The 23,983-nt window shown below is 40.9% G+C and overlaps 1 long non-coding RNA gene across 1 annotated transcript; it reads left to right on the top strand.

Annotated features, from left to right (window-relative positions):
* The first annotated feature begins 300 nt into the window (after positions 1-300).
* LOC109369721 lies at positions 301-23,160 on the top strand. Its single transcript, XR_002119142.1, has 3 exons — positions 301-415; positions 20,288-20,362; positions 21,882-23,160. It is a non-coding gene; the product is annotated as an uncharacterized LOC109369721 (long non-coding RNA).
* Positions 23,161-23,983: the final 823 nt, after the last annotated feature.

Below are 23,983 nucleotides of genomic sequence, written 5' to 3' on the forward strand. Positions count from 1 at the left end.
GGCCTTTCCTTAGTCCTCTTTCTTTTGGTCTTAATGGAGAAGCAGGATACGAGCAGGACTCTGCACACTTGTTCCACATGGTGATCGTAATTACATTTCTCTCTTTCAGCTGAGGCTCTTGGCCTGCTCCAATCTGTGCTCTGAAGAGGTCCTTCTAAAGTAGTTGTTTTGCACCAGATCCTCCTGGTTTCAGCAGGTGGGTTTAGAAGCTAAACATGTTGATGCAGAGCTCCTGGCACCTGGGGGTGGCAATGGCAGGTGAGGGCAATCAGGGCTAATTAGAGTGGGAGGGGCTGGCAAGTGGCTGTGTCTTTCAGAGCTTTGTAAGCTCTGTTGAGAGCACAACCGTTGGTGTTCTGTAGCTCTGGGTGAGGAGGAGATGGGTACAGCAGCAAGTAAAGAGAGTGCTGGAGAGGTGAGTGGTCATTAGTTTTACAAGACTTGGAAAAAGACTGGATTATAGGTAGGGTAGTGAGACAAAATGGGCCTTTCTGGTACACTGGTCCATATGGTGGCCTAAGCTGCTGTGAGCAGGAGCGGGGTAGGGGATGTGGTGCTTTATGTGTATTGTCCGTGAGGACTTTGGCTGCCTTGTGTTGATCTTGGTGTGTCTGGGTGCTGCTCATGGTTGCAGGCTGGGCTCTGCATGGGCCATCTACAGGGAAATGCACGTGCATGGCACAACTTCATTTGTGCCATGAAATTAGGTCCTCTTTAATCGTTGCTTAATAACGTTTCTATTAAAGTCAGTGGCAAATCTCTTTTAGCTTCATTGGGAAGAAGTAAGCTCTAATTCTCCTGATTATTCATTGTTCACCAGGAGTGCTGAGTCTGCTTATCTGTAAAAGAAATAGGGTCTTCTTACTGTATTTATTTCGTGTGAGTAGAGTATGAGTTTTCTGCTGTGAATTCTGGTGTTTCCTTCCTGCACGTAGGAGAAAATAAGTTTGCTTTGGGGAAAAAAAACAAAATCTTTTTCCATTAACCAAAGTTTAAACGTTAGCATTTAAAAAAACAGCATTGAAGTACTGTTTATTCTTTCCAGGCAGGCCTTCTAACTGGTATTCTCTGTATATTTTTTGCCTTGAGGGATGAGTGGTGTTTCATCCATTTTGTTTGGTGGCGAACTCGATGCGCGCATCCCAATAAAGGGGTCAGGCAGTCACTGTGCTAACTCTACTCTTCTTGGTTTTTGCCAGAGGAAAAGCAATTCTAATTTCTATCAGTCTGAGTGTGGTGGGCAGCATTATCAGCTGGAAAGACCCCTCTGATTTGACAGGCCCCACTGTATGATGATTAATTACTACTCAGCTTCATTGGACTTTTCTAATTTCCTTTTGCCACTAGCTGTAGGCAACAAGCGATAAGTACTGCTCTTATTATTTTGTGCAAAGGAAAATGTCTATTACTGCTCTGTCCTACAAGTAATCAGAATAAAAAGACAGCTGATTGGGAAACCTGTGAGGATCATTCTGTCTTTATTTATCCCATCCTTGCTTTATTTCTGTGCCGCTTCCACACAGAAGTTGTTTTACACAGTTGCCTGTCAAAATAAGAAGATACAATCATAAGCTCTATCAAAGTAGTTGACATTTTGAAATTTGTATAATGATTTCATGGGAATTAATCCTCAATCTCCAAATAAATCCTTCTCAAAATGCTAATATAACTAGAAATCTTATACCACAGAATGTAAAACAATTCTTAATCTCCCTTTTCTATTTTGCCATAAGTTTATTATATTAGAAGGCTGCCTTGTTGAGAGAAATTACAGTGTTATCACCAAATGCAAGAAAATTAAGTCCTTTACGTAACATTCCCTTTTTAGCTGTTGAGCCCAGTGGCTCTGCAGCACACCAGGAAGGTGCCTTACTTAGAGCTTGTCAAGGGCATCACTGTTAGAGGTAAAAGTGGGACTTCACAACTGTAAGGGTTTTGTTTTCAGTGAAAAGTTTGGGCATTTTTAGCAAATTCTAGAAAAATCACCCAGGTAGCTCTTGTATTATACAATCTGAAGAGGTGTCATGGAATTTTCTTTCAGTGTGAAAATACTAAATGCACACTGCATGCCAAGCTTGCCTGCACAGTGTGTGGGAACATGTGCTGGGACAGAGGCATGTGTAATTGTAGCACAGCTATCTGCTGTCTGGCCTAATTACTTGCAAGGTGGGCCTGCTTACCTGCAGGCTTGCCATGTGTTGCTGTGCTTTCTGTTTAGAAGTGAACTCGGTCATATCTGACAGGACTGGATGTCCCCATCTGTGCGTGATCTATTCTCGGAGTGTTTCAGTGCTTGAGGATTTAGGAGTGATAGAACCTGCAATCCTCTAAGTCTTCCTCACCCTGGAAAGGGGACTTTTTAAGCATGCTTCTAGATGTTGCCCAGCTTTTCTACACAGAGGCTTGTGCAAAAGGACAGGATATTGACACACTGGAGAAGGTGTTTGGTAATGCCTCTGAGGGATGATGTTTATCTTGTTTCCCCAAGAGGAGTTATCTGGACTGCTAAGAAATGTTTCTTCTGATCAGGTCCTTCCTGCTCTTCTTCCTGGTGGTAGAACACCAGAAGGTGTTTGTGATTTGGGTCAGATTTATGTGCTACTCTAAGAGTGATGTTAGAGTCACAGGCTGTATGTGATGCTGCAGTTTAGTGGTAGTATTTTCCGTTTTGGGAACAAAGTAAATAGGAACTAAGTGGCTTCAGGTCTGAAATAATGGAGGAAGCCCCTATAAGGAATCCTCTTGCATCAGGAGCATGCACCACGCACCAGCCCATCCCTTCAGAGGGTGGAATTTCCCTGGCCTGCTGCAGTGCTTGGAAATATGGATGTCCTTTGTGCTCTGTTAGCAGGAGGGAGAGAGAAGGGATATTTGCATGTGACTTTCACATCTGCTACCAAAGCCAAGAGCCAGATCAGTATCTACTTTCCTTTCCCCAAATAAACAGAACCAAATGGCTCGCAGATCTCCTGAAAGTCCCATTTCCCTGGCTGAGTTCTTATCTAGCTATTTCTCAGGGCTCCGCAGGGTGAGATTGAGTGACCAGTAGGGAGACCACAGGTGCCAGGCAGAACGTAGGAGGAGCTGAGCCCATCAGGAGAGCTGGCAGTGGAGGGGGAGAACTGACCATCAGTGACAGGGAACTGGCTTGGCAGCGCATCTCTAGCTCATATCACACGACTAAGGATGTTTGTAGAGTTATTTTTCCCAACTGAATTGCTTTTAGTGTTCTTGGCTGCGAAACAAAAATAAATATATTGGCAATATATTGGCAGCGTAGCTGCCAGTGCTATTTTGCTCAATACAAACACAGCATTGTTATTCACAATAAAGAGCTTGTGATGTTGTTATCAGACTGGTAGCACTGCTTTAATTGTTAGTGACTTCAGGCAGTTAATCTAAAATGTCCTGGATTATATTCTCTCCTCCTACTTGATCCCCCTCAGTATCTGATGGTTATTGTTCTCGTGGTTTGGGATCGCTCTCCCTCAGTAGGATGGAACAAGGAGCTGAGTGTTTCACTTCAGGAGCTGTATTGTAGCTAAGGCCTCTACGTGCTCTGGTGGAAAATACCTTGAGAGGATGTCTGCTGAAAGTACCTCTTAATTATATAGTCTTATGGTAGCAAATCAGAGGTTAATGAGTATCTCAACAGTTATTGTGAGTGCTCTTTAGCTACTAATGTTTCCAGTGGAAATGCTGTATACTGTGCCTGGCTGCAGTATGAAGTATGGCATACTCCTTCAGCTACTGTAATTATGGTATCCTGTTCCCTCATTATAATCTGAATAGAATAGTACATTTAGAGTTTATTCAGTCGCTTAAAGCAGTAATAACTACTTTGTAGAGATCTGGATCGCTGAGGTACATACATGCATTAAGAGCTTATCTCAGTAACTATTAAACAAACGAGGTTCTTTAGCAAATAAGATGTAATATTCATATGCTGTTGATAAGCACATTTTTTTTCCTCCCGTGTTCATGGTTGACTCACTGCCATCTGTATCTTTGTATCCTTAATGTATGGATGAATTCCTGAGAGGTGTCAGGAAGCCACAGCAAGCATAGTGATAACAAGGCAGGAAAAACTTGGGCATCCCTCTGTCAAAAAGGGTCTGCCCAAGTCCTGCAGCTTCTGGGGGGATGGGAGAGAAGCAGGCCCATCCCTCACAAGAGCTGGGGTTTCCATGTATGCTGTGCTTGCAGCTCTCACAGCATGGGCAGTGTGATGCCTCCCCGAGCCATTCCTCCTGCTGGAACCTCTCTGCATCCACGAAGGTGTGATGTTCAAGGTCAGGCAGCAAATGAGTCTGTGTCAGGTATGAGAGAAAGAAGGTAGCGTCTATTCTTAGAGACACCTTCCAGGCTGCTCTGCAGATCTGACAATTAATATTTGAACAGATTCAAAAATACTTCCTTTGCTCCCTACAAAAGTAGGCTTTCAGCTCTTTCTAGGTTACCACTTCTCTTGGTGGCTGTTTGTTGCAGACCTTGACTGGTGGGTTTTGGTTCTGCACAGTGGAATACATGGCAGTGTTTTTCTTACTGATAGAGCGATAATAGGCATCCTCAATTAACTCCTCTTTGGGGAAGGAAAACAAAAGGCCAGGCTCTAGGTAGGGTTGGCAACAAAATCCCAATATTGTGATTTCTTGGAAGTAAATGGTTTTCAGAATATTTACAGAGTAATTCAGCAGAATGTCTGCAATATTTTTGTCATACGTAGGCCACGTAATTATAGTTGAGAGTTTATTCATTTAATTTAGACTAATTTAGAAAGCGAAATACATGATGATGCAACTGCTTTGTTCTTTTTCTAATAAAAGGTGGGAGCTTTTGAGTGTTATTAGACTGAGATAAGCTAGGCTTCTGTATAGCACAATTTTGTATGTCTGAACTAGCAAAAGCCTTTGAAGTCCTATGAATCATTCTGCTTGTTAATTCTTCCATTTGTTTGATTTTTGGTACAAAGAAAATGAAAGAATATGATGAGATTATGGCATTTTAAGTCAATATTTATTAAAAAATCAATCTCGATGAAAATCTGCCCATCCCTCTAATTAGATGAGGCAACTTGAGGTTGATTTTTAATTGCAAAAGTAATTACACGGAGCAGATAGCCAGTGACATTTGATTATCTAGGTGATTGATTAAAAAGCCTAGCTCACAGAGCAGATTGTCAGCCAGGGGAATCGAGACAAAAGAGCAAATTAAAAAAGTTGTCCTGTTAGTAATCACAAAATTCAAGGATGAAATTACAAAGCCAAACACCTCCAATCCACCTCATCTTCATCACTCAAATGCATGCAGCATGCCTGAGCTCAAAAAGGGGCAATAAAGAAATGGATTACTTCTAAAAGGAGGAAATATTCGGGAAATATAAAAATGAAAGAGCAAAAGTACTGCTGAGAATAGGGACTTCAGCCACACAAGCAAAGAAATAAAAATTTCTCTTAATTGTGACAGCTTTCATTTTCCCTGTGCACTTAGGAAAGCTCATTAAAACCAAGTAGGCTTAACCAAACTAAATGAAATACGTTGGCTAACAAAATATATTTTTAGTGACAAATCTTAATGATTATTTAAGAATTTGATGTGGGTTATCCCTTTCTTATCTAGTATGCATGTCTTTTACAGCGAATACTCATCTAATTTGGCAATAACTTGGTTTTACTTTGTCTTTATAATTGATCACTGTCCTAATTCTAATGTTGTAATGCCTATATCTCTGGACTGTAATTTTCTCTTAGGCCAGTCCAGTAGGTTTGTGAGCTGCAGAGAAGATAGCTGCAACAGAAGGTGTTATGTCTATAGCACAATCTGTGTTTCTGTTGACTCTCAAGGCTTTGGCTCAAGTCCAGTGTCTATTTTTTTTATATTTTAAACCATGGTGTTGCCTTGTGGCGTTATCTGAATTATCAGACTGTTTTGTGCAAATGGGTCCGGACCACTCCATCCAGATCAAAATGGTCTTTAAACCTGAAACTCGCTCATGAAAATAGCTGTTTTCTGGAATGTCACATGATTTCCTGGTATTGCTTCTGTCACCTGGATGCGTTGGCCGTTTTCTATCCCACGAGTGCCTGAAAGGTGATCGCTAAAATGCAGAATTGAGGAATGAGATCTAACAGCAATTATTCTTTAATTAAAATGAGAAGGATATGTGTTTAATATTATAAACTGTTTTAAGAAAGGGCAAGAGAAAGAAAGCAGAATGGTTGTAGGCATTCCATGTAGGCATGTGAACTGGTGCACAGCCTGTCAACCTTTAGGTTCCTCCATAGCTCCAATGCAGCTGATGTCTGTAGGTACCAGTGGGGCGTTTTATCACTGTGTCAGCATCAGGCCCTTCATCTGTTGCCTAGCGGTCATTCAGGGAAATCTTGGCGATCCAGTTTCTAATTCCATGGAAACAACGTGTTTTTCTCAATGACAACAGTAAGGAAGAGAAAAGGAAATGATAACTAGACTGCTGGATTTGTTAAATGCCAGCTCTCATTGTTCTCTTATGAGGCTCTATTACCTGTCACCCATCAAAATGTGATCTGTCAAAGGGTAAAAAAAATTCAATTGATTAAAGGTGCTTCTTGCATAGTAGAGAACCACATGGTGTTGCAGGTTCCTGATAGGCGTTTTGCATAAAAGCACATAAACACTGGAACAGAGATGGATGCTGCCTTGTTTGCTTCAAGCTCCCCGACTTAAAAATACATAAATCTGCAGGAAAGGAAAATTATTAAACAATGAGAGGGTCAAGGCAGTTGTGGAAATGTGTAATTGGCAACCTCAAGAGAGCAATTGGGATAGAGTAATACCATTGAGAAGCAGCATCCATTTTCAGTACAATGAAATGAGTGAGGGTGCACTGGGTGGTTTGCAAACAGCACAACAATAGTCTTTGTTTCTCTTTCAGCATTTGGAGGAGGTGGGGTGAAAACTGCAGAAATGATTTTCTACAAGAGCAACTGCTCTTCCTTTAGCAAACAGAACGTCAAACTAATTTACAGATTTTGGTAATTTCAAGGCTTTCTGCAGGCAACTTCACCTGCCTGCTTAGAGCAAACTCAGAGAATGAGCTCCATCTTGTCTGTTGCTGCTCTGTTAAATGTAGTGCTAATACTATTATTTATGTCCAGGGTTTTTGTATTCTTCCAGGAAGACGTTTTTTTGCAAGCTACGCATTCTTAGGCTGGCTTCATTTGCACCTCTTGTCTCATTTTCTCACATGGAATATAATTCCATAAAGATGGACTCTCGCACTGCATGGAGATGGAGATGTCATCTCAAATAGGTGCTCTGGGTGATGTAATAGCTGCCATTCTTCTGATCAGCTTTCAGTCCTTCTCAGTCTGAGTGCCTCAATTTTTGTTTTTGCCTGCATTAAACAAGAGATTCAGATGTTGGTAATTAACTGGAGTTCCCCTGCTGCCAGCCCAAATTCTGTTCCAAAAAGCTCTGTATATTGCTACTTCTGTATTTGTTAACAATGTCCAGACAACAGGTCTGCAATTAGATCCCCATCTGTTAGGCTGCTCATTTAGCATAGCTAGTGGATGCAAATGAAGCTGGTTCCCTAGGCAGAGTGGATCCCGAACTAGCAGTATTATGGGGCAAGAAATTGAGCAGTGGATGGCAGGGAAGGAGTTGAGGATTGCCTTACCCATAATATAGCAGCTTGGAAATGTCCACGTGCAGACAATAAAATACTGATACTTTAACAAATCTGAAACTGCATTTAAGTACGCTGTTGTTTAGCCCAGTAACTTTGCTTTAGGTTGAAGGGGGGGAAGAGTGTTGAGCTTCAGGTATAGTGAGTGCTTAATGGGTAAATGCTGCACAAATAAATATATAGATGTCAGACTTTTCTGTACCAGTTGTTGTCTGAGAGTCCTAGAGGAACGTTTCGGGGTATTAGATATTTTCACAGGATAAAATGGAAAATGCAGGGAGATGCATTTTTAGAAATTGTTGTGTTTAATCTCAAACTGCAATTTTGTATCAGTTCTAACAGTGTTATAATAAGGGATAATCCTGCCAAGTCCATAGGCTGTGTGTTGGAGGATTAGCTAAAGCTTGCATATTTAAACGTTCTATTTTCTACTGGAATGTCTGTAAAATAAGACAGTAAAACCCACTTAAACTAATACCTGTTGAAGGGCTAAAACAGTAAGGAAAAACCTCTGTGCACACTCACATTTTCTGAGTATTCGTTGTGTTGATCTTTTGTAGAATTTGCTGATCAAAGATAAATGTGCTTAGTACATGAATATAGAGTTAAAAGGAAAGCAAAGCTTTTTTTTATGCATTAAAAGCTTTTGTTCTGGTATAAAATTTTTATATTTATATTAATTTCTTGTAATAATACTTACAGCTTAGAACAAAAATACATCCTGAGCTACTAACAACAGGTGACTTTCTAGAGCTGTGCTTGAAATTCTTTTGCTGTGTTAATAAGAGAACATTTCTTCATTAAGAAAGCAGGAATAGTATTTAGAGTTTGTTTTGTACAGTGTTCAAATCTGCAGAGGGTATTTGTTGCTGCAGACATGAGAATGAGCATTTCCATTTGGGCTGTGACTTTTCAGCACAGAGTTCTGCAGTAGTTGTCCGTTGGATTTGATCTGCACTTGGTATTTGTTACTTGGATGAGTACCAGAGCACAGAGACCCCCAAGGATATCAGAATATTTGCCAGTGTTACAGTTTATGTGGGAAAGAGAACGTTCAACTTGCAGTTTCTCAGCACAAAGCAGTGCCCTGGCCACCATTAATGCACCATTTTGCTCCAAAAGGCACTCTGATTCCCCAGTATATTGTGGAGTTGCAGGTAATGACAGCCAACATATGTCCCGGTAGGAGCTTTGTCACCAGAGGAGTCTGTCAGGCCTTCTTTTAGGGGGATATTGTGCAGACAGCTCTGCTGTGGTGAGGAGAGCGAGCTGTGGTGCTTGCTGGCTGCCTGAGCAGCAGTGCCAGCAGGGTTACGTGGCTCTCCTGCTGGGGCACAGCTTTACTCCTGCACTCGGGACAAGATGGAAACATGCCTTCTGGGAGGATGCACCCTGCTCAGCAGAAGCAAGTGTGTCTTCTCCATTGAAGGCAAGTAAAGGACTTAAGAGATCTTTGGGGCCCTTTGAGGAAAATGGCAACCTTTACTTTTAACCTATGTAGCAGTGTGGAATTGCTCAGGAGGAAATAAATGCTGCTTGTCACCATGACTAAAGTGCAGATCTTTGCCTCTGTGGAATTCCACTTTTTCAGGGCCTGATGGAAAATGTGTGGGATCAGAATTCCCTGCCAGGCAAACCTTTGGTCCAAGCGTGCTGCAGACAGAGTAGGACCTTGTGATTGCCAGGTCCGTAGCCTGCTAATCTTCCAGATTAGTCTTTGCTGTCTCCCCTGGGGGATAGAAGGCCATCAGCAGAAAGCAAGAGCAATCCCTTGCTCTTTCTCTGGCAATAAACAGATAGTGACAGCAGCAAGGAACCTTGTGGCTGTGCTGTAGAGATCCCAGAGTGTGTGGGACTGTGGTGTTTTAGTGTCTCTCATTTTTCTTTCTGCTCCTAAATAGAAAATTCATCCTCTGTGCAGGTGATGGAGGGACCGTGAGTAGGAAGAAGAGAGCATTGGGGCGCGTAGGTGTGTGAGCAGGTTCTGATAGCAGGAGGGTTTTGCTCTGTGAGCGGGCAGCTTCCTGCAAGCTCAGATGGTCACTCCAGTTACAGAGACAAGAGCTGCTTCTGTGCTTGGTTTATGCTGAGCTGCCATGCCATTAGTATTTCCTCAGCAGTAAACTGGGCCTGCAGCAGAAGCCCTTCCACACCTAGCAACTGGACTTGTGCTTTCAGGTGAGATGTCACTGCTTTAACTTTCTTAACCAGAAGTAGGCAGCTGTGCTTCGTGCTGATCATCTCCAGTTCCTTGTGCATAGCTTTACTTAGTGTGAAGATTGTTGCCTAGTGGGGATGGCCCTTCCATCTGAGAGAAGCCAAGTGCTTAAGACTGGGACTCAAGATTTTGGAGCATGGCTCTTGCTCTGCTGTGAATGCTTCTGGGAACTCAAATGAGTCCTGTTTTACTCTTGCCTCCTTGGATTGCACGCTGTGCAGAGCTCCTGGTCTCTCACCCCCTGCATGCTGCTGCAATGTAAGTGACAATAAACTTCTCAGTCTGTATGTTTTCCACAGCTAGTTCTTTCTTACTGCCTATGACCAGTAGTTTTCCATTTCTTATTTTTTGTTTTTGGATAATTCTGCTTCCACAGATATTTCTGCTTGGCCTTTCTTTTCTAGCTGTGCTGCTTAAATGTCCTTTTTTTTTTTAATTTATAGCCAAGCTTTACCCCTTTAATAAGGAGTGCAGAGCCCACCAGCTAGCTTCTTTCCTATTTTATTCACATTGATGCTGTGCTCCTGTTATTAGACCTGCCTCCAGGTAATAACAATGTCCTGCATTCAAGTAAGGAAATTAACCTCATAATTGTCTCTTAAATGTGTTCTTTCACTGCACAGCTCATGGGGGTGAGGGCAGAGGTCATTTAACTCGCACAGTGATCACATTGTCATCAGCATAGAAAACCATTATCTCTGTAGGTTATAGCTAATCCTTCCAATAGCACTGTAACCCACCTAATTTTTCTAATAAAGAAAATATTGATGAGCTAACAAAAGTTGGTCAAAAGGACCCATTTGATAAACAGTAACTGATCAGCACAGCTTGAGCTTACTGGTGGTTGTGTAGGCAATTTTAGTTCCCATCTCACTTGAGCTGCACCTGCCAACCCTCTATAACATGTTCCTGACATCTATTCTTGGGCTTGTTTTGTGTCATGGAAGACAGCCTGGCTTGTATTAATTTGTTATTACGTATCTTCCTACTTGTTGTGTGCCTACTTGGACTTGGGTCCTCAAAGGCTGGTGACAGGGTGGCTGCAAGGAACTGCTCCTCTGTTTTCCTCTCCAAGCATGACACGCTGTCATTTTGGAGACCATTTGATGTTGGGAGGCAGGACGGAGATAGTGGGGCTGTGTTAGTTTTGCTCTGAAAATATTTGGGGGTACAACTTCCAATTGGATTGGGCTGCATGTTGACGTACAAAAAGCTTTCTGTCTCAAATGCAGTTTACAAGCTGTCCAGGCCACACTACACCCATGTTGTTTTAATCTGATGAGATTTTGTCATCCCACACCCACTCTTTGTCTTCATGGTGCTGTTGGTTTTGCTCAATCTTTGGAATGAGATAGCTGCAGCAGGAGGAGCAGGATGTTTACACTGAGGTCTGCCCGCAGTCCTCGTTGCAGCCCAGGTGACTGTGAGGGCAGGCTGGAGGCACCTGTTGGCTCTGTGATCTGTGGCCCTGCTTCAGGGTGCCCAGGGGACCAAAGAGACAAGGTGGAAGTGCTGGCACAGCTTGGTCTGGTGTGCTAAAGGTCCTACTGTAAGCTGTGCCCCGCAGGTGCAGGCTGCTGCGTGCTGGAAGTGCAGCATGTTAGCATAGTAGCCATTGCAGCTGTTCTGTACTGGTAGTCCAAAGTCACCTGCTTGTTTTGAAACAGAGTTGGGATGGGAGAAAGTCAAAACAGAAGTAGGCATGGATAGCATCTGACAAAAGGAGTTGATGCGTGATGGGAGCCATGAAAAATATTCCTAGTTCCTGCCCTGTTGCAGTTATGCTTAGGAAGGGGATGTTTCACGTTGATAGCTCCTATCTTGTTGGCCAAGTAGAGTTTTTTGTTGCTAAATTTCAGTTGCAGGACACTGGAAGTTTACAGTCTTTTTCATATTCTCTTAAATCATATTTGAGTAAGACTGTCACCTCCAGGAGTAATGCACAGTACAGCTTCCCTCAGATGCTTTCAGCAGCAGGCGTTGCCGCTGGCACGCATCCTTTCCTCAGCCTCACTCCACCCCAGCTCCGACAGTCTGTGGTCAAAGCGTTAGGCAACAGTTTTTATTAGCTGTAACAGCAATATTTTGGGGATGGCCCATTAGAGCTGCAGTCCCTGTGTAGCCCTGCACATCCCAGCTGGTTCCCATGGATGAGCTCTGCTTGCCCTGTGAGCCGCTGGAAGCAGCAGAGCGGTGGTGGTTTCCTTTCAAGTTGCAGGTTTCAAAGGCAGCAGTAATTGTTTCTGAAATGTTTCTTTTCATGATTGTTAAATAAGCTCGTTGTATACATTGAAACTTGGATAGCTCCTGCTCGGGTTTGCTTCCCTTTTCATTGCCAGGCCTAAAGCACAGGAACAGTGTGTGTGTTTTGGATTGCTTCTAAGCCATAATAAAAATATACTTGCTGCACAGAGAGGGTGCCATCTCTGCCATTTCCTCAGAAATGTAGCCTGTAATTAGTTGGGATTTCCAGCTCGGAGTGCTAAATGGAAGAGACAGGAGGAACGAGAAACTCAGCACAGTAACTGGGTTTTATTTAAGCCAACATAAAAGTGCAGAAATATGTGTCGTGACAGATTCTAGCCCAGCCTAAATCAGTTCTTCATGTGTGTATTGGCGTGGGGAATCAAAGACTGTATGAAAAGATGTGCTTACAAAGTAAGGCACTTTACCAACTGTCAGGAGCAGCTTTGAAACACATCCTTACCTCCAGATAGTATTTACATTGAGGATGTGCACTGTGTATGCTCTCTTCAGTTTAAAGGCCCCAGGCTGGAGTAGCAGCAGTTACTGTATCTTCCAGAAAGCCCGGCTAAATTATCCCAGATGCACCTTGCAGCAGCAGGCCGTTTGCTCAGCAGGCAGACACAATGCTGCAGCATTATTAAATTTCCATCAAGTTTACCAAATTTGCAGGATCAGTAGGGCGGGCCCAACGGGGAAGCTCCCCTAGTGCCTACAGCACCTCCGTGGCAGCTGATGGTGCTGCTGATACTTTGCATTCTGCTGCTACTCCGCTGCTGTAGCCATCTACTTAATCTCCACAGCAAAGATTAGTTTATTCGATTAAGTCTGTTCCCTATAGACCGTCCCCATAGCTTCTTGGAAGGCATCAAGACTGCGCGTCTCCAACCTTTTACCAGCTAAAGAGATTCAATAAAGTAATCTCTTCCCCCTCTTTTTATATGATTGGAAAATAAATTGAAAATGAATTTCAGTTATTGCTTGTGTTTTAAATATGAGATAAAGGTCAGCCCCCTCCAGCTATCTCCATAGATGGAGATTAACGCGAGCGTGTTCCATTATAAAATCATATAGCGGTTTTGTAAATCTGTCAAGTCATCTACAAATATATAATTAGTCTGTTAGATTTTGAAATCAATAAACGATGTCTTTTCAGTCCTGTGCCTAGAAAGCTTTGCTAGAGAGCACTTTAGGCATCGGGGTCCAAATAGAATGCTTGCAGTGTGTGTGCGTTTTTCTCAGAATCTCTTTAGATGTCGAAGGTTAATTGAGAATTAGGTGTATGTGTGTGTTTTGTTTGGGTTTTTTTAATTACCTCTGCTTTGTTCTATTCTTTCTTTTTTTTTAACCTCACAAGAAGTAGACAGGTTTAAATTTGAGCTTTTTTGTTTAAACATCTGCTGTTTGACACAATGTTTTAAGTGCAGACTCCCCATTTTTTTTTTTCTGTTCTTGGTTGGCTACAGTGAGATGGTGACTGTTTGTAAGGCAACATTCAGAGACATATTTATACAAGGCGTGTGTGCACCGTTTGTCATCACTGTCACAGAACATGATTTCCCGGGTCAGAAAATTGACTTCAAAGCTTGACCCTGAAGATTTGACTTGCCTGTTTGCTTATTCTGGTTCAAGATGTGATGTCAAAAGCTGTCCTATTAGTGGCACCTTTTCACATTTAGTTTGCTCAGGTTGATAATAATGATACTAGAAGGACCGCATTTTGATGTTGAAAGAGATGGGGGAAGGAGCACTGCTGAAATTGATGGTGTTGACAGTAGGAGGTGAGATTGGGGAAAAATGCATTAAAACGTGGATGTTACTATAAGAGACACCATTACTTTGTTAAAATGCTATACATCATCATGAAGCTTATTTTGTCCATGCCTTCTGTTCCTGAATTAATTGCGGTTGGTTTTTTGGTGTGGCATGGGTCCTGTTTGTACCAGTTCAAGCATACACACATGTATGGTTTGAACACGACTTAAAGTGGATTAATTACAGTACATAGATTACAGTGGGTTACAGTATGTTTCTTTTAATTATTTAAGTACTGAATTTTTACACAAGGAAATGTATTGTTTCCAAATCCAACGGGCAATCAAAATAGACAAGTAGAAGTTGTCTTCCAGCTTTCAGTTTCAGAACTGGCGTTGCTTATCTCCTGGTGTGAGCATGGCATGGCTGCAAGCTGTTGGAAGTACGCAGGTATTGCTCAGAATACAGGGATCTCAAAGAATAAGTTTTTACATGTAGGTTATTGAAACCCTTAACAAGGAGACGCTTATGGTGGGATAAATGTCAAATCAATAACTTAATGCTCGAGATTGAATATCCTGGGTTTTAACTAGTAATTACCTGTTTATTGATCTACCTTGTGACACCAAAGTGGAGAAATATTGTGATATCTTCTATTTAATTAAAAAAAAAATTAGAAAAGAGATCTCATGCAACGAAACATCTGCATTGGCAGTAGCTTTCATAGCACACAGGTAGCATGATGCAGTTAAATCCACTAGTGGCGTTTGTTGCTAGCAGAGTTAAAATAGATGGGCTGCCCATTTTAATATGGCCTTATATGAATTGCACTGTATAAGGTCATATTCACAAAGTTTCCAAGGCATGCAGCTGTTACAGACCACAGCAGAGTGTAAAACAGCCAGTGTGTAGGGTCACAGAGAATTGCAGCTGTGAGCCTTGCTTAGGGTGTGCACTTCATCAACACTTGGATTCCTGTATTATATTAATGATAGCTGACACTGGTCATTTTACAATAACTTCGTTCCCTATGTTTGCTTGTTTTTATAGTGTTACAGTAAGTAGCATTCATATTCATTACATTTTCTTTCATCATACTGACTAGTGCAGAAGTCTCATGTCATTAAGACCTAGGATTTCTGTAACAGGTTTCTGTTTATTTCCTAATTACCGTCTGTGGGTGGTGATTCCTTAGCACTGTCAGTATGGAAGCTGTCTCTCTTAGTGTTTTCTTGGTGCTTCCATAGGTGTGATGCAGACTGGCTGAAGATGCCCCTGTTCTGTAGGGGAACCTGCAAGTTTCTAAGGGCCATAATTGTAATTTCTGTCATGAATGAAATAGCATTGCCTTTTAGACTAAACCTGATGGTTTTCTGAGGAAAAGGAATAGGAGGAGGACCAGGTGACAATCCATGCAAAGATCAGGACCTGGTACAAATCAGAGGTTGGGTCTTACTTGGCACTTATCTCTTTAATTCAGTGGTAAATATTCTGCTTTTCAGATAGTTACTGGTTGCAGTTTTTATGCTCTGTAGAATCTTAGGCTTGAAATGCAACTGAAGAGCTCACTTTCATTTATTTCGGACCCAGAGTAAGTATCTCAGAATGCCGAATGCTCAGCACTAGGAAAAGTAGGCAAACTTTTGCTGAAATAGCTAAATTCCCTGACTCCAGTGGAAAGAACATGTATGTAACTCTGTGCCACGTTCATGTATTTGTGCATATTCATGCCTGCGTTGGTCTGCAATGTCTGCACTTTCTGATACTATGCAATGTAGGCATGCAAAGAATCTGAAGCAGGCTTACAGTAGCCCTGCAGAAATAGCCTAAACTTGCTGATTTTTCCTGCTTGCAGCTTCACAAATAAAATAGTACAGTCCATAAATATGGATTGCACAACTGGACCCATCAGTAGAGTGTGATGGAATTGAAGTTGACTGGTCTCTTCTTATTCAGGTAGAGGCTCAGCCCGTGTAAAAATGATATAACATCATCTAAGCAAAGATAATTACTTGGGTATGTGTTAGCTATAAGTGATGCACCTTACTGACCTCCTTGTTTCTGTATAAACTTTTGTAAGCATACAGAGTTCATTGCAAGCTCCACAGTGTTTACATGCTGCATTTATTAACTTAAAAGCTTAGGTGAGACTAAATCACCTACTTCTCCTGAATGCGTGACTTTAAAAATGACTACTTGAGTAGGATTGTTACTGCAAACAGTAAATATCTAGTTTTTGTATGGTTTGTTCTATTGCTTTTCAAATGAGCAGAAAATGCGACCCCTTTCCAATGAGGAGATGTTTAGATGGGAGGGACAAATGTAGAACTGAACCAGTTAAAAAGAAAAAATAATCTGAAACAACCACTATTTAATGTGACACACTCTTCTGTTATAATTAGAGAATTTTGTCTTCAAGGAAAGTCACCTTGACTTTAAAAACTAAACAAGTCCCAGATGATATGTTAATTATGATGCATCTCTGACTGAATGGTTGAATAAGTTTTTAAGCACTTCTTGCCTAAGTAGTTTGCATAAAGTTCCTTCTTCCTCAGTGTCTTTTGGTTGTCCCCCCCAACAGAGTTGGTTGGTCAAGTTGATCTCTTGTTTGAAATTCAATCAAGGGCATTAAAGTGTAAACCAGTTGGAAAAACAAAGAGCTTAGGGAAATCATTTGCTTAAACAACAACAAACAAGCACTGGTAATCTTCTTAGAGAAATTAATGAAGGGAAAACCCCCTCAGCCTGGGTGGATAATGATCCTTAGCTATCATGTAACAAGCCTAGAAGGTTTAGGGAGAAGGTGAAAATTAAGCAAGCTGGATTAAAGTGAACTTCCAGAGGAACAAAAAGAAATTTGGGATAAAGATCAGTTCTCCCAAGTTGAGATTGAAAAGTAGTTCTGAACTGGAAGGAGCTTAATCCTTTATGTAAATCTGGTGTAGAGGTAAGTTTTCATCTCAGAATGTTGCCTGTTTCTAGCATACAGTTAGTAAATATTTAAAAATGATTCAGAGAACTTGCTTGTTAATAGCATCTTTATGCAAGGAAAGCTTTTTCATAAGGTAGAGCTAGAAAAGTGGTAGATGGGGACGGGGAAGAATGTTACCTTTATCTTCACATGATTGTTTTTAGTGCTTATTCTTTACTAATTAATCTCTTCAAATTATTTAACCACAAAATTGAGATCTCTTTACATTAGAGCTTGCTCCAGAGGATATTCATAAGGGACTTCCTGGTAACTCAACAAAATTTAATTAGTTTTCTCAGTACATACATGTTTATCTTTTAATAATGATAGGAGTTACATTTGTCTCCGCTAAGAAACTTAACTCGACTCTACAACTTCCCTTTGCAGCATTCAGTCCCAATTGGAACAAATAAGCTACAACTATGACACATGTTTTTATTTATACGAGGGCTGCTCCGAAAGTAATACCCCTTGTGTTACGATGTTGGCCCACAACAGCAGAGGTGGGTGTTAGTGCAGCAGTAGAGGCTGAACCTTCCCACCTGTGTTCCATTACATGTTGTTGCTGTGTGACAGATGGCAGCAGAGGGGCAGTTCGGCCGCATGGCATCTGACATGGAAGTGTGTGTGAAGAGAAGGTATGTCATTTAATTCCTCTGTGTGGGGAAAAAAAGGCATCCACTGACATTCATCGATGCTTGCTGAGTGTTTCTGGGGACCAGGCAGAGGCTGTGAGCACAGTGAGGCGGTGGGTGCTGCAGGGGTGACCTTACCTCTGCTGGTGCAGATTTTGACAGATGCTGCATGTAGACTTGTGTTCATTGCTGGCAAAAACAGATAGCGAGTGGTGATGACTCTGTTGAAAAATAGTGTTTTGTACTGATAATTTGCTCTTGCAAATATACGTTATTGTGCTCTCTGCATCTGTTGCAGTTTCCATAGAAATAAATAGGAGGCATTACTTTCTGAGCGGCCTATCAAAATACTTATTTCTGTTTCAAATAAAGCTTTTACATATCCTGTTTTTGGGGAGCGGTTTGTTGTTGTTTTTGTGGGTGTTCTTTTTTCTTTTTAGTAAATAGGTGATACCTTTGTTTAATGAGGAAAAAGATCACTGACTGCTGTGACTAAGTCTCTCTGCCTCCATTCCATGAAAGAAAAGGCTGTCTTTTAATTTCCCCTTATTTTCAGGCTCATCAATGCCCATGGTTTTTGTTTTGAGTCATTAGAAGTGTTGAAAAGCCAAGTGACAGAAATGCCTGTTTTGTAACTGTGGTAGGAAGAAGTGGAACGCTAACTACCTTGCTAATGAAAAGGTAGTGTTGGGGCTGTTGGCTCTGTCCCTAGATGATCTGGATGAAGCCAGTTGGAGGGTTTCACTCACCCTGAACTCAGTCGTAATGCAGTGGAAGTTCACTTAGGCTCTAAGCCCACAGACACTTCCAGATTTATGGGGTTCTTGTGTGTCAAGGTAACCACTCATGCAGGTGTGCTTTTACAGGAGTGGGACGTCACTGGTTCTCTTCATACATAGCTCACCTGTTTTCAGAGGAATTGTGGCATCAGGATTTCAGGACATCAAGTGGGCAGGTCTGAAATGTACCACGTGTGGAATGAAGCCTACTGAAAAATATTTAATCTTTTGGGATGAGTGAGAGGAGTGCAGAGGGGAAACTGCATTTAAAGTCAGAGCAGTCATAATGAGTGGAAGGTTTGTACTGTGCTATCACCTTGCCGTTAAGCCTGATGTCCTCCTTTCACATAAGTTCTCTTGGCTTATTCTCAAATGCATTTAAAATGTTAAGTAGTATGAAGTCAGTGGAGCTGGTGATACTTCAGAGTTCTCAGAGACTGATTGTTTTACATTTCAGTGCAGATTAGATCAGACTGAGCAGAAGTCACTTTGTATGAAATATCCTTGAGTGTGTAATCTATTGATTTAATTTTGTAGCCTCAGTCTAGAGTTTAAGTGAGAAGACTGAAACAGGAAGTCCTTCACACTTACTTCATTGGATTTTTCTTCATGTGTTGTCAGTAATTCTCTATGTAAACAGACAGGAAGTTGTACACAATTTGAAAGCTTGAGAAGCTGTCCAAAACATTCCTGCTAAGATTGATTTATTCTTGTTTTTTCTGTAAGTACTTTAAGAGTATTAGAAGATTTTAAAATTCATAGTTATTATAATGGGTTGTATCAATGTTTACAAAACTTCTTTGAGAATGATCCCAGACTTGCACTTTCTTTTGTCTGGAATATATATGCCTTTAACATGCCATTTTGAGGAAACTGTTTCCATTTCAACCACATGAATATAAAGAGAATTATGCTAAACAACCTCTCTTTAATACAGCCAGATGTCCTCATCTGATCCTCATCTATCTAACATTGAAACTTCTGAGTCTTAAAGGCATTTACCCTCATTGCCCAAGAGGGCAATGCACTCCACCCTGTTTGACGGGGAGCTCTCAAAACCCGGTCCCCAAAAGAATTTAGATACTTAAGAAATTACTTGCAGAGATTTAGACATCTTTCTTATTTTCATTGAGAGTTGGAAGCATAAGAGGAGTAAATTTCTGAATACATTTGAGCGTCTCAACCTAAATGACCAATAGGTGACTAACCTAAATCCCACAGGACAAGGGTTTGAACTGGGTCTCCCACATCTCAGGCTTGATGACTTATGTCTAAATCCTGTTTGTGGATAGATGAAACTGAAGCATGAAATATGTCTGTGGTTAGTGATGTAAGGGTCATTTGTATTCATAACATGGCTTATTTGTATTTTCTAATTTGTCCCATGACTAGCAAAACTTAGACATGAACCAAGAGGTTTCTGGCGGTCCTAATGAATATGAATACATCCATCCAAATAATAGCTAGCCAAGTCTGGGTTTACTTTCTGCTTTTCCCTAAAGCCATAAAAATTTTGAGAGCAATGTGTGATTAATAAAGCATAGTCAAACTGAAATGGTTCTTAATATGAGAAACAAACTAGTTTGAAGTCTTTTGGACTGAGAAAATGAGCTAAATGCAGTAGCATCTGTCAGTTGTACAAGTTTTCTTGCACATCTGCCTGTAATTTTTAGGTGCTACTAAAGTTAAGATATAGGTTAAATGATCCTCTTTGGCACTGCATCAGTAGTTACATACCAAGAGCAAGTCATGCCAGAAAAGCAAGAATCTGGGAATTTTTTTAGGGAAGGGATCTAATCCAGCGTGCTTTGAAGTTGGGAAGGACTGCAAAAGACCAGGCAGGTGAGAAGCTCACAAAGTTTTGGTGCTTCCAGCTTCTAGTGTGTTCTTTGTTGGCGTTAGGTTCTGTAATATACATATGTGGGATCTAGGAACTGCTAAAATAAAATGCCATTATTAGTAAACTAAGGATCTAACAAGCTGTACCTTTTGTGTCCTATCTACTCTTGTCTTCAGCATCACTACTTTGGAAGGTCCTTAGCTCAATGAATAAACATCTCTTCTTAGCTTTCAAACAAGTTTTGGACTCAGGTAGGCTTCTTAATATGATTCATTTCTGATTACTGTTTACTCAACTTTTGTGCCTGTAGCCAAACGTACTTGTTCAGCCTCTTTCTGGTTTTTGTTTGCCAGTGAGCAGGGAGTTGTAGTTGTGGTTCTCACCTGCCAGCTCACACGAGAGACTCTCAAATTTTAGCTGCCCCTCAGAAGATGTGTATATGTAGAGGATGTAGTTAAGATAATAGCTTTAAAAAAATAATTTTGGGTGTTAAATTATTAAAAGCAAATGCGTTTAATACAACCTTAGATACCCATGTGAAGCAACTCTTGCTGAACTTGAGATTTTTAGCTTGTTCATTGTTACTTACGATGCTCAGGTTACTGTTTGCAAATAATCCAAGCCAAAAAGAGGTTGACAAATTGATTCTGAAGGAGTTCAAATGCTGGCAGTTCTTGGATGCCTCGGGCATGTTATGTGGAGCATAATAGCCAAATCTCAGTTCAGACAGCTGTTTCCATGGGAAGGAGCTGTCTTGGACTGTTTTCTAAGTCACTTTGTTTTGATCTTTGACATGTTATTGCTAAATGATCTGAACTTTCGCCACTAGAACTGGACATCTTTTATGTTACTGTAATAGACTTATCAAAGCTGACCAAAGAACTTCCCGTACATAGGCTTATTAGGGACTGTATTTGTTGACAAAGGTTCAGAGTTGTCTGTCTGCTGAGAGAGCTGTAACACATTCGAGGAGCTTGTGCTGTTCTGCAGCAGCCAAAACTTGCTGATAGGAGCAGCACATTTGCTATTATGCTCTGGGCCTTCAATAATACCAGTGTATCATAAGGACAGCTTGGATATGGTGCACGATCTTGTTACTGCATAGGTAGACCCCAGTAATGCAGTGCATGCGGACGCTTCTTGTGCTCGCACTTGTGATGAGCTCTAGTCAGGACAATTCAGTAAGATCTGCTTGAGATTTGGAGGCTCTTACCTAAAGGCCTAAGGCTTTCTACAAGGATTCTCTGTCTAGTTTAACAGGAACTCTTGGCTGATTCCCAGAGGCACCTGTCATGTTCTAACTGCCAGTGTTTTTGCTGGTTGTACTTAATGCAGTGTTTTGTGTGCCTATCCATATGTGGGAGCTTTCCTAAATTCATTACTACTGCAGAACTGGCTGTTCTAGCTGAGAAAAAGAGCTCAGCCTGGGAGTAAAAGCTAATGCTGATTTGTGATCGGGTAGAGCTGTACTACAGAGCAGAAAGGAACAGAATTTAAATAAAAGATCTTGCACTTCTGTTTTTGTGCTGCTATCTGAATAGCTTGTTGCAGTACAGAGAAAGCATGAACACATTTGTATCTTGCTATAGGCAAAACTCTTCTCTAGGACTGCAGATTGTTCCCAGGCATTTGTAGAATTTAGACATCTGACTGAAAATTAGGGCTGGTGGTGTGATCCTTTGGTGAAAGGTAAATCCCCTGGTGGTATGTTTATGTTTTGGGGAGAATTATAAGTAGTGTAATTACAATATGTAACTATTTCTGTTGCAGATAGAAGAACTGAAGCCCAGAAAATCTCACATGTCATGTGAAATGGCACAACGGTTTAGCGACAGAGTTGCTCTTTCCTACTCCTATAAGCTGATGAAAACTGCCCTGCTCTTCTGTTGTGTGTTTAAGTAGCATGCAGGCGATCAGACAAACATTTCCCTGCGTGAATCTCATGTTCTTTTGAGCTCCTTCTGTACTTTCATGATCACTTAGTAGTTAAAAATGACCTGAGTTCTGTGTATCCTGCAGGTCTGTGCTTGGGAAGGAAGCTCTGAATTACTTTGTGTCTGATTTTTATTTTTATTTTTTAATATAGCTTTCAATTCATTCACTCTTACATTCAATAAGAACCATAGTTAATGTGTATCTGAGTGCAGACTGTAGCCTCAATTTTTCTCATTTATGGGTCTTTTTTGTGTATTCATCTAATGAAAAGCAAAGTGTGCAGTTGCATGTAAATCTTCATAAATAATAGTGCTTGAGGCTGCTGCCCATGTGTGTGAATGAAACTCTGTTTTTCTCCTGTGACATGAAGCTTTAAGGACTTTTTGTCCTGATCAAGAGGGAATGCTTTAATAAGCATCCATGTTAGAGGGTTTGTGCTGTGTAAGCTTGGTACAGACCATATGGGCAAAAAGGCACGTTGTGTGGCGACAACTGCCCTGCTTGTCATCCCCAATCATACTTGCTCTAATCCTTGTTTTAATTTACTCTGCTTGTATGGCACCAATTCTGCTAGTGCGGTCCTTGGGGTCCCTTCATTCCTGCCATTTATGACAAGGAATATGCAAAGGCACAATTATTCATCCACTAAGGTGACAGAGAAGGGCTCTGCTTGGGAATACGTTCCCAGACTTGCAACATCATAATGTCAGTTGTTAAAGCACTTTGCAATTGCCAACAATTCTTGAGAGACTTTTTTTTTTAATATTCTTGAACACTCAAGTGCTAAGACTTAAACTGGTCAAAATGAGTCCTTATTGATTAAGAATTGTAATGCTGGAAAGTTTTTCTACATGGTGTTCTCCACACTTTGCCATTTATTCAAGGGGGATATTTTTATTGTCTTTTCCAATCCAGTTAATTATTGTCCTCTTCTCATATGTTTAACTGCAGACAAAGGATAGTATGTTGAGCCACCCTTATTAAGTCTTACAGATTGTATATTGTTTATATTCCGATGTATACCACGTTCTTGAACGGCAAGGAAAAAAAAAGTCTACAAAAAACCCTCAAGTGTAGCATTCAGCCTCTCAAGTCCATGATGTATTTCATTTGCTACGGTCAGAGCAATTTTAACAATGCCTTTCATTTTCTTATAGCCTAAAATGATTTTCTTTCTGTGAGGCCATTCTCCAAAACTTCTCTTCCCCTTTCAGGGTATCATTTGCAATTTAAAGCTAACCTGGTGAGTGTTCTAACAATAGGCTTGCCCATAAAATGGTTCAAGGCCTGCCTGCATGCCTAATGAGGTTGATGTTGAGCTATTTAGCTCTTTGTCCTTCCATAATATCTACTTAATGCAGTTCAATGGGAGTGGATTGTTAGAAGCATTAAAGATTCTATTAAGTCTTTACTAAAGCCACTCTATTCTAGTCCAGCTGTATAGTGGCAAGAGCATTAAATTTGAGAATGTAGTGGGAACAAGGGGCCTGAAAAAGCACCTATAAAAAAGGGACAAATTTCCTAACGAAGTAAGACCACACTCAATTTAAGACCTGTTACTTTTGTATCCTAGATCTAAAGAGTTTCTCAGTGTGCATCTTGCTGTGTTCGGAATTAACTCTAGTTTCACTTAATGGATGAACGAGGTACAGTTTTAAATCTTTATTCCTGTGGCACATGAGTAGAGTTTTGCTTTACCACACCGTTTAAAGCAAATAATGTTCTAATCTCAGAGAAACTAACACGTTCTTGCAGGGACTTCTTTCAGATAACATTTAAATGAGCTGTATTTTCTCCATTAACTTAAATACTGTAATGTGACTGATCTGAATAGTGAATACAGAAATCTCTGCGCTTTGGGGGAAGATAAACAACGCTTCTGACGGAAAATATTCATTCAGCACATTGTTTTGCTGAAGGGATTGCTTTTATCAGGC

This window comes from Meleagris gallopavo, chromosome 13 (assembly GCF_000146605.3).
Source record: "Meleagris gallopavo isolate NT-WF06-2002-E0010 breed Aviagen turkey brand Nicholas breeding stock chromosome 13, Turkey_5.1, whole genome shotgun sequence".
In the NCBI taxonomy this organism is placed as follows: Eukaryota; Metazoa; Chordata; class Aves; order Galliformes; family Phasianidae; genus Meleagris; species Meleagris gallopavo.